This window comes from Culex quinquefasciatus, chromosome 3, assembly GCF_015732765.1.
Source record: "Culex quinquefasciatus strain JHB chromosome 3, VPISU_Cqui_1.0_pri_paternal, whole genome shotgun sequence".
Classification (NCBI taxonomy): Eukaryota; Metazoa; Arthropoda; class Insecta; order Diptera; family Culicidae; genus Culex; species Culex quinquefasciatus.
In genome coordinates, this window is record NC_051863.1 from 180,946,872 (window position 1) to 180,957,650 (window position 10,779).

Sequence of the window (10,779 nt, forward strand, 5' to 3'; positions counted from 1 at the left end):
TTTGCAAACAACACAAACGCACAGCATCGGTTGTAAACAAACGCGGTAAAGCCAGCTAATTACTGTGCCAAAAATAGCTCTCCCTCCAGGCAACTCGCACGTGAAAATGTGTAGTAACTCCTTCGGCACTGATTGGGCCATTTTCTGCCAACTCATTCAGGTAGCCACGATCAGGATTTGCAAAAACGAAGCGTTACCTCAGAACGAAACGGATCGTTGATTCACGGTTCGTAATTGAGTTCACGCAGGTTCAGTTCGGTTTTTGGGGGAAGCCCCCAGGACCCGTCCCCCCAGAAGGGGGGCGGGTGGTTTGGAAAAATTCGGAAATAACTTCGGATCGTCCTTGGTTCGACCATCACAAACTGGAGTCACTGTGAGCTGTACCTGAAGTAGGGTAGGGGAAGCTAATGTGGTCACGTTACAGCAAACAATCGAAGAAAGCATGTTTTGTTAGCGACGTTTAAGAAGCTGAATCGATGACTGCCATCTAGCGGGAGGTAGCGCAAGCGTGTCACGTCAAAACTCTGTTAGGTCAAACATCGCCGATCTAACTTTTGCTTGGTGCGAGCAAGCCGGCACATACCGCATTAATTGCGCCCAGCTTTCCGCATTTCATCCCACCAGGTGTGTGTTGGTGTTGACTGGTGAGGAGTTCATCGCAAACGCACAGATCGGCTGCCGTATCGCAGCAGTGTCTCGGGTGCCTTTTTCAGCACGCCAGCTGAACAACATCGCAAACTGGTTTCCTGGTTGGTAGAACTTCTTGCCTGAAGGCCCCCGTCTCGTGACTCGCGCGCGCGTGGTTTATCATTTTTCATATTTGTTATATTATCGTTTTTAAAAATCCAAACACATCACGATTTAGAGAATTTTCTCAGCTTTCTAACTACGGGTTCATTTTTCAAAAAAAGTGAGTTTTTCTTCTCCATCGGTGCTTTTTAGTAAAATAGTTTTTCAAAATTCTGGGGTATTTCAAAATTTATCGCGATGACCTATACTTTTTTATACACCAAAATGTTCGTTGGGATGTGGCCAACATATGTCTAGAACATTGTTATAATTTTTGACCAAAATATATTGCCGTTTTTTAGTAAAAACTATAGCGTGCCATCACCATATTTTGAAAATATTGAAAAAGCTGGTTTTTACCTTGGAAGGCAAAAATCTCGAAATTCAAAGCGATGACCTATACTTTTTATCGATGGAGAATGTTCAGAAATATCCTAGAATCAATTTGTAGTACTTTAAAAAATATTTTAGCACATAAAAATATTTATTTTGGGCAAAATATTGAGAAAAATCTATTTTTTTCAAAGAAACTCAAATATATTTCAAGTATTTCGCCAATATCTCAAAATTCAAAGCGATGACCTATACTTTTTATGGATGGAAAATGTTCAGAAATATTCTAAAATCAATTTGTAGTACTTTGAAAAATATTTTAGTACATAAAAATATTTATGTTGGGCTAAATATTAAGAAAAATCTAGTTTTTTCAAAGAAACTCAAATATATTCCAAGTATTTCGCCAATATCTCAAAATTCAAAGCGATGACCTATACTTTTTATGGATGGAAAATGTTCAGAAATATTCTAAAATCAATTTGTAGTACTTTGCAAAATATTTTAGTACATAAAAATATTTATGTTGGGCTAAATATTGAGAAAAATCTATTTTTTTCAAAGAAACTCAAATATATTCCAAGTATTTCGCCAATATCTCAAAATTCAAAGCGATGACCTATACTTTTTATGGATGGAAAATGTTCAGAAGTATTCTAGAATCAATTTGTAGTACTTCGAAAAATATTTTAGTAGATAAAAATATTTATTTTGGGCTAAATATTGAGAAAAGTCTATTTTTTTCAAAGAAACTCAAATATATTTCAAGTATTTCGCCAATATCTCAAAATTCAAAGCGATGACCTATACTTTTTATGGATGGAAAATATTCAAAAATATTCTAGAATCAATTTGTAGTACTTTGAAAAATATTTTAGTACATACAAATTTTTATTTTGGGCTAAATATTGAGAAAAATCTATTTTTTTTCAAAGAAACTCAAATATATTCCAAGTATTTCGCCAATATCTCAAAATTCAAAGCGATGACCTATACTTTTTATGGATGGAAAATGTTCAGAAATATTCTAGAATCAATTTGTAGTACTTTGAAAAATATTTATTTTGGGCTAAATATTGAGAAAAATCTATTTTTTTTCAAAGAAACTCAAATGTATTCCAAGTATTTCGCCAATATCTCGAAACTCAAAGCGATGACCTATACTTTTTATGGATGGAAAATGTTCAGAAATATTCTGAAATCAATTTGTAGTACTTCGAAAAATATTTTAGTACATAAAAATATTTATTTTGGGCTAAATATTGAGAAAAATCTATTTTTTTCAAAGAAACTCAAATATATTCCAAGTATTTCACCAGTATTACAAAATTCAAAGCGATGACCTATACTTTTATCGATGGAAAATGTTCAGAAATATTCTAGAATCAATTTGTAGTATTTTAAAAAATATTTGAGTACATAAAAATATTTATTTTGGGCTAAATATTGAGGAAAATCTATTTTTTTCAAAGAAACTCAAATATATTCCAAGTATTTCGCCAGTATTACAAAATTCAAAGCGATGACCATTACTTTTATCGATGGAAAATTTTCAGAAATATTCTAGAATCAATTTGTAGTATTTTAAAAAATATTTGAGTACATAAAAATATTTATTTTGCGCTAAATATTGAGGAAAATCTATTTTTTTCAAAGAAACTCAAATATATACCAAGTATTTCGCCAATATCTCGAAATTCAAAGCGATGACCTATACTTTTTATGGATGGAAAAAGTTCAGAAATATTCTGAAATCAATTTAAAGTACTTTGAAAAATATTTTAGTACATACAAATATTTATTTTGGGCTAAATATTGAGAAAAATCTATTTTTTTCAAAGAAACTCAAATATATTCCAAGTATTTCGCCAGTATTACAAAATTCAAAGCGATGACCGATACTTTTATCGATGAAAAATTTTCAGAAATATTTTAGAATCAATTTGTAGTATTTTAAAAAATATTTGAGTACATAAAAATATTAATTTTTGGCTAAATATTGAGGAAAATCTATTTTTTTCAAAGAAACTCAAATATATTCCAAGTATTTCGCCAGTATTACAAAATTCAAAGCGATGACCTATACTTTTATCGATGGAAAATTTTCAGAAATATTCTAGAATCAATTTGTAGTATTTTAAAAAATATTTGAGTACATAAAAATATTTATTTTGGCCTAAATATTGAGGAAAATCTTTTTTTTTTCAAAGAAACTCAAATATATACCAAGTATTTCGCCAATATCTCGAAATTCAAAGCGATGACCTATACTTTTTATGGATGGAAAATGTTCAGAAATATTCTGAAATCAATTTGTAGTACTTTGAAAAATATTTTAGTACATACAAATTTTTATTTTGGGCTAAATATTGAGAAAAATCTATTTTTTTCAAAGAAACTCAAATATATTCCAAGTATTTCGCCAGTATTACAAAATTCAAAGCGATGACCTATACTTTTTATGGATGGAAAATGTTCAGAAATATTCTAGAATCAATTTGTAGTACTTTGAAAAATATTTTAGTACATAAAAATATTTATTTTGGGCAAAATATTGAGAAAAATCTATTTTTTTCAAAGAAACTCAAATATATTCCAAGTATTTCGCCAATATCTCAAAATTCAAAGCGATGACCTATACTTTTTATGGATGGAAAATGTTCAGAAATATTCTAAAATCAATTTGTAGTACTTTGAAAAATATTTTAGTACATACAAATATTTATTTTGGGCTAAATATTAAGAAAAATCTATTTTTTTTCATAGAAACTCAAATATATTCCAAGCATTTCGTCAGTATCACAAAATTCAAAGCGATGACCTATACTTTTTATCGATGGAGAATGTTTAGAAATATTGCAGTATTAATTTGTAGTGCTTTAAAAATTATTTTAGTATATAAAAATATTTATTTTGGGCAAAATATTGAGATAAATCTCTTTTTTCAAAGAAACTCAAATATTATCCAAGTATTTATCCAATATATCAAAATTCAAAGCGATGACCTATACTATTTATTGATGGAAAATGTTCAGAAATATTCTAGAATCAATTTGCAGTACTTGAAAAAATGTTTTAGTACAATCACATTTTTCCAAAATCAATTCAAATCAAATTGCTCGCTCAACAGCATTGCCTTGGCGTTCTCGATTGTGAGATTCCTACTCGAAACTAGGTGTTCGAAGGCTTGATTGTTGAGGCAATTGCAAACCTCTTTTTACATCCAAGCTTCCATCTATCCCGGGATTCGAACTGATGATCTTTGGATTGTTAGTCCAACTGCCTACCAGCGACTCCACCGAGGCAGGACCCAGGGAAACGACTTCTGGATTGAGCTAACGACCTACCCTCTAAGTTAGACCGGGGCCAACATTTACTTCCCTGTCCGACGGAAGGCGTGATCAGACAAATCTCGTCTCGAAAAATGCCACCGGAACCTTTTGGGATCGAAACCAGGCCGCCTGAATGAGAGGCAACCAGGTATACCCCTTCACCACCGGTCCTGGCTTTTTCAAGTATTTTTCCAATATCTCAATATCTCAATATTACAAAAAACTTACCAGAAATTCAACAGAAGTTTGATTTTTTTTAGAAATAGATGAAAATGGCCTATAATGTTTCAATTTCATAACAATTACAGAGATTTAGAAAAGGTTGTCAAAATTGCACAGAATTTTACATCTAAAAATTACTATTGATTTTTCTTCAAGTGCATTTGTGTTACCTTGCCAAAACATTTTTTTTCAAAAAATGTGTTGCTCAAGCAATATTTATTTGTCTCAGAAAAATATATTTGGACATATGCTTACATGCACTTTTCAAATAGAATTGCTATATAACATTTTTTTCCTATAATCTTACACTTTTTATTGATTGAAAAACCAGTTATGCAAAATTGTATGTGTGGACAAATAAAATTTATGAGGAATGAGTTTCCCCAAACGTTGAAATTCCTCATGATGAATGTATACAATTATATGCCATGTTTTTTTGCGGTATATTTATGCTACAAATGAAATCATGAATCAATCCTAACAGAAATAAATAATATATTTTATAGTAAATATTCCTCCAGCCTGAAAAAAATATAGTTTTGAATAGAAAATAATAATTTCAAAAATCGTGAACTACTTACATGAATTTGAAAATTTACACAGAAAAAAAAAGTTGAATTTTGGAATGTTGAAAATTTGGTAGGTTAAATATTACCTTTTTTTGAGTAATATTACATAAAAAATGTGTAAAAATGTGAACCTGATGAATATTCATCAAAAACTGATGCAAATTCATGATTTTCTGGGGTAAAATTAACTATTTTTTTACACAAAATCTGTCACCATTTCCTGATGAATATTACCATCATTTTTTTTTTCATTGTACGAAGAAACCTTTTGCTGGAATCTTGCAATTTCTCCATACTTATGAAAAATTTTCTTAGTAAATTTCAAAATTTTGCGAGGTATCATGTTAAACTTCACAGCAACTGGATAGAAACATGTTGCTGATTTGACGAGCTCTAGCTCGTTCAAGTACAATTATGGTCCAAATTCGCTCATCCTTTGTTCCTAATCATTCTTATAAAAATATTTCCAAATTATAGAACTCGAACTATACTCTAAAAATATATATATATATTTCAATGAACAATTCAGCAATATATTTTCCAAAGCTAATATTTTTGTATCAAAATACTTTTGTGAAAAAAGGTCATTGATTTAAATTTTGAGTTAGGCCGTTGCAAATATCTTGAAATTTAAGGCTATGGTATAAACATTTGAATAAAAAAAAGTGTTTTAAAATGCATCTTCAACTTGCCCAGTTGTTTTGCAATCATTAGTTTTCAAAATATCAAATTTTTGAGGAAAAAAATCGCAAAAAAACTTGTTGCGGTACTGTTCGTCAAAAGTTGATTGATTCAAATTAATTTTGAACATTTTTCATTGAAAAACAAGTATAGGTCATCGCTTTGAATTTTGAGATATTGGAGAAATACTTGGATTATATTTTAGTTTCTTCGAAAAAAAAAAAAATTCTCAATATTTTGCCCAAAATAAATATTTGTATGTACTAAAATATTTTTTAAAGTACTACAAATTGATTCTAGAATATTTCTGAACATTTTCCATCGATAAAAGTATAGGTCATCGCTTTGAATTTTGTAATACTGGCGAAATACTTGGAATATATTTGAGTTTCTTTGAAAAAAATAGATTTTTCTCAATATTTAGCCCAAAATAAATATTTTTATATACTAAAATATTTTTCAAAGTACTACAAATTGATTTTAGAATATTTCTGAACATTTTCCATCCATAAAAAGTATAGGTCATCGCTTTGAATTTTGTAATACTGGCGAAATACTTGGAATATATTTGAGTTTCTTTGAAAAAAATAGATTTTTCTCAATATTTAGCCCAAAATAAATATTTTTATGTACTAAAATATTTTTCAAAGTACTACAAATTGATTTTAAAATATTTCTGAACATTTACCATCCATAAAAAGTATAGGTCATCGCTTTGAATTTTGAGATATTGGCGAAATACTTGGAATATATTTGAGTTTTTTTGAAAAAACTAGATTTTTCTCAATATTTAGCCAAAATAAATATTTTTATGTACTAAAATATTTTTCAAAGTACTACAAATTGATTCTAGAATATTTCTGAACATTTTCCATCCATAAAAAGTATAGGTCATCGCTTTGAATTTTGTAATACTGGCGAAATACTTAGAATATATTTGAGTTTCTTCAAAAAATAGATTTTTCTCAATATTTTGCCCAAAATAAATATTTTTATGTACTAAAATATTTTTCAAAGTACTACAAATTGATTCTAGAATATTTCTGAACATTTTCCATCCATAAAAAGTATAGGTCATCGCTTTGAATTTTGAGATATTGGCGAAATACTTGGAATATATTTGAGTTTCTTTGAAAAAAAAATCGATTTTTCTCAATATTTTGCCCAAAATAAATATATGTATGTACTAAAATATTTTTTAAAGTACTACAAATTGATTCTAGGATATTTCTGAACATTCTCCATCGATAAAAAGTATAGGTCATCGCATTGAATTTTGTAATACTGGCGAAATACTTGGAATATATTTGAGTTTCTTCGAAAAAAAATAGATTTTTCTCAATATTTAGCCCAAAATAAATATTTTTATGTACTTAAATATTTTGCAAAGTACTACAAATTGATTTTAGAATATTTCTGAACATTTTCCATCCATAAAAAGTATAGGTCATCGCTTTGAATTTTGAGATATTGGCGAAATACTTGGAATATATTTGAGTTTCTTTGAAAAAACTAGATTTTTCTTAATATTTAGCCCAACATAAATATTTTTATGTACTAAAATATTTTTCAAAGTACTACAAATTGATTTTAGAATATTTCTGAACATTTTCCATCCATAAAAAGTATAGGTCATCGCTTTGAATTTTGAGATATTGGCGAAATACTTGAAATATATTTGAGTTTCTTTGAAAAAAATAGATTTTTCTCAATATTTTGCCCAAAATAAATATTTTTATGTGCTAAAATATTTTTTAAAGTACTACAAATTGATTCTAGGATATTTCTGAACATTCTCCATCGATAAAAAGTATAGGTCATCGCTTTGAATTTCGAGATTTTTGCCTTCCAAGGTAAAAACCAGCTTTTTCAATATTTTCAAAATATGGTGATGGCGCGCTATAGTTTTTACTAAAAACGGCAATATATTTTGGTCAAAAATTATAACAATGTTCTAGACATATGTTGCCCACATCCCAACGAACATTTTGGTGTATAAAAAAGTATAGGTCATCGCGATAAATTTTGAAATACCCCAGAATTTTGAAAAACTATTTTACTAAAAAGCACCGATGGAGAAGAAAAACTCACTTTTTTTGAAAAATGAACCCGTAGTTAGAAAGCTGAGAAAATTCTCTAAATCGTGATGTATTTGGATTTTTAAAAACGATAATATAACAAATATGAAAAATGATAAACCACGCGCGCGCGAGTCACGAGACGGGGGCCTGAACATGGTTTGAAATCCGGGTTTGCCGCGGCTGGAATTCCTCGGTGGTGCCATTAAAAGCATTAAAAGTTTCTTCTTAGTACGTCTAATGTTGGCTGCGATCGGCTCTGGCGTTTTTTTTTTTTGCAGCTTTGCGCACGCAATTTCAATACTTGTTCAAGGTTGGGCACGAACGGATTTGCGTCGCTGGATTGATCTGATTTCGTACGGGGATATCGAATCGCTTGTGATGTTTTCACCTGTAATTTCTCAGAAAAGTGGATTAATTTATCAATTTAATGTTCATGAAATTTATCAACTGGAGAAGGGATTATCACTTTAAAAAATACATTTATAGTCATAATTTTGAAAGGATTTACGCCACTCCGACGTCGTCGTGCTATCATGCCGTACGTCGCTTTTTGACGTTCCGAAAAAAACGCGTTTTAATGTTTGACCTTGAATAAACAAAAACAAGAGCACGCAATGTAAACAATAACAAACATGTTTTGTTTGGTTGGCCATTATGTGCATTGTCCCGAAGTTTGGTTGAATTTGGTTGCTGGAGTCCCGAGTTATTATTACAAATGTTTAGTTACGGTGGTCTATCTTGTACGAGCGTCAAACGCGTTCTGACCTGAAATCCAGTTGGCCAGTTACAACAATTTTCAGTCTGTGACAGGATAGCACGACAAGATTGGAGCTTCTTTCATATGAAAAGTGACAAAAAATTTCAGACCTTTTTTTGGTTTTTATTGAATATCTCAGGATTTAAATCGAATTTTGAGAATCTGTGAAGGTCAAAGGGTGAGGCATTGTGAGCTGCACAAAATGGCGTTCTAAACTCAATTTGGCCTTAAATGCACGTACGACAAATTAGCACGACGGCGACGGCTTGGTGTTTTATACGAGTAATTCTCAAGAATTTCGTAATTTCTTTTTTTGAGATTGATTAAACTTTGTCCAAGTTATCAATTATTGTAATTTTATTTCTTTACAATTTTCTGTTAGGCAGACTTTTATCAGTGCAAGGAGGTGTACGCACATAAAGCAATTTTAATTAGGACTAGTAAAATTGTTTGTTTATCCACACAAGGCTCAATACAAATAAAATAATAATACAAATAAAAAAAAATACCATATTATTATTTAACTTTTCATCACATAAAGTAGAATTCCCACAATATATATTTTTAAACTTTCTAACATTGATCAAATTAAGGGACTAAAAATGGCATTTTTTGCACCAGTGTTTAGCATGGTGCAAAATCTGGTGCTACAATTGAACATTTTTGAAAAAAGGTGATTTTTGGAAAAAAAACTAAATATTATCTAACAAATTGAAAAAATCCATAAACGCAAAAAGGAGTACGAAATTAAAATATTTTTTTTTATTTTAAAATAGGGCCGATGCAAATATTTTTCGAAGTTTTTGCCCCATGGCTCTGCCGGGATCGAGGGGGGAGCAAAATATATATACATATATAAATATTGAAATATCAAGCCAAAGTTTCAACATTTGCATGGAAAAAAAAAGTATTTTAAAATGCATTTTACACTAGTTCAGTTGTATTTCAATATTTTGTTTTCAAAAAATGAAAGATGACGAAAACAAAAATTTTAGCGAAAAAAACTTAAACATCGAAAATTTTTTAAAAATTCAAATGCTTTTCAAATTAACTCAAACATGCTAAAAGTGAATCTAAATGCAGGGAAACGCATTTTAAATTGATTTCAGCTAATTGTACTTAAATTTCCATTGAAATTTTGAAGTTTTTTGAAAAATATTTTTTTCTGCCCCCTGATTTTTCGGGCCAACTTTGAAGGTGGGGAGACAAAAACTATAAATAAAATTTATACCAGCTTTAAGTGTGTTGTTTTCAAGATCTGGAGTTTTATTTGAAAAGGTCCAATAAACCAAATTTCCAGTTTTTGCTTTTTGGGTATTTTTAAAACCGCCTTGAGTCAGGGGTATTAAAAACACCCAAAAAGCCAAAACTGGAAATTTTGTTTATTGGACCTTTTCAAAAAATACTCCAGAAGTATTTATTTTAACAATTTAGAAAAAAACGAAAAGCATTCCAAATACCTTTAAAAGCCTAATTTTTTTAAATTATTATGATTATTTTTTTTTACATTTTTAAAGATTTCAAAAAAGTGCCCACGTGGTTTATGGAATGGTTCCAAAACAATGGAACTGCTACGAAATTTTCTTTTCTAGTTAATTAAAAATAATTTCTGAATAAAGAAATCATTGCCAAGATTGAAAATATCCAAATTAAGCTAAAAAGGTTACTCTTGGGGTTGAAAATTTGACAATGGTTTAATTTGTAAGCATTAAAAATCAGTTTCCAAGATATCGTGAGTAGAAAAAAGAGGACTAAGTGTCATTAAGACACTGAGAAAAACTATTTTTTCACAATATTTAGACATTAAAAGGCCGTATCTTAGCAACCAGTATTTCAATCAATACTTGAAAAAAAATGTTGCGATTTGGACGGTCTTCTCGGATTTATAATTCTGAATCACTATAGATAAGTTTATGAGTTATGCTTTTTTTATTCAATTACACAAAGACAAATTTTGTCCTTCGAAAAATCGAGTCTGGACTGTAATTGGAATAAGTCACTTCAGTGCCAAGAAA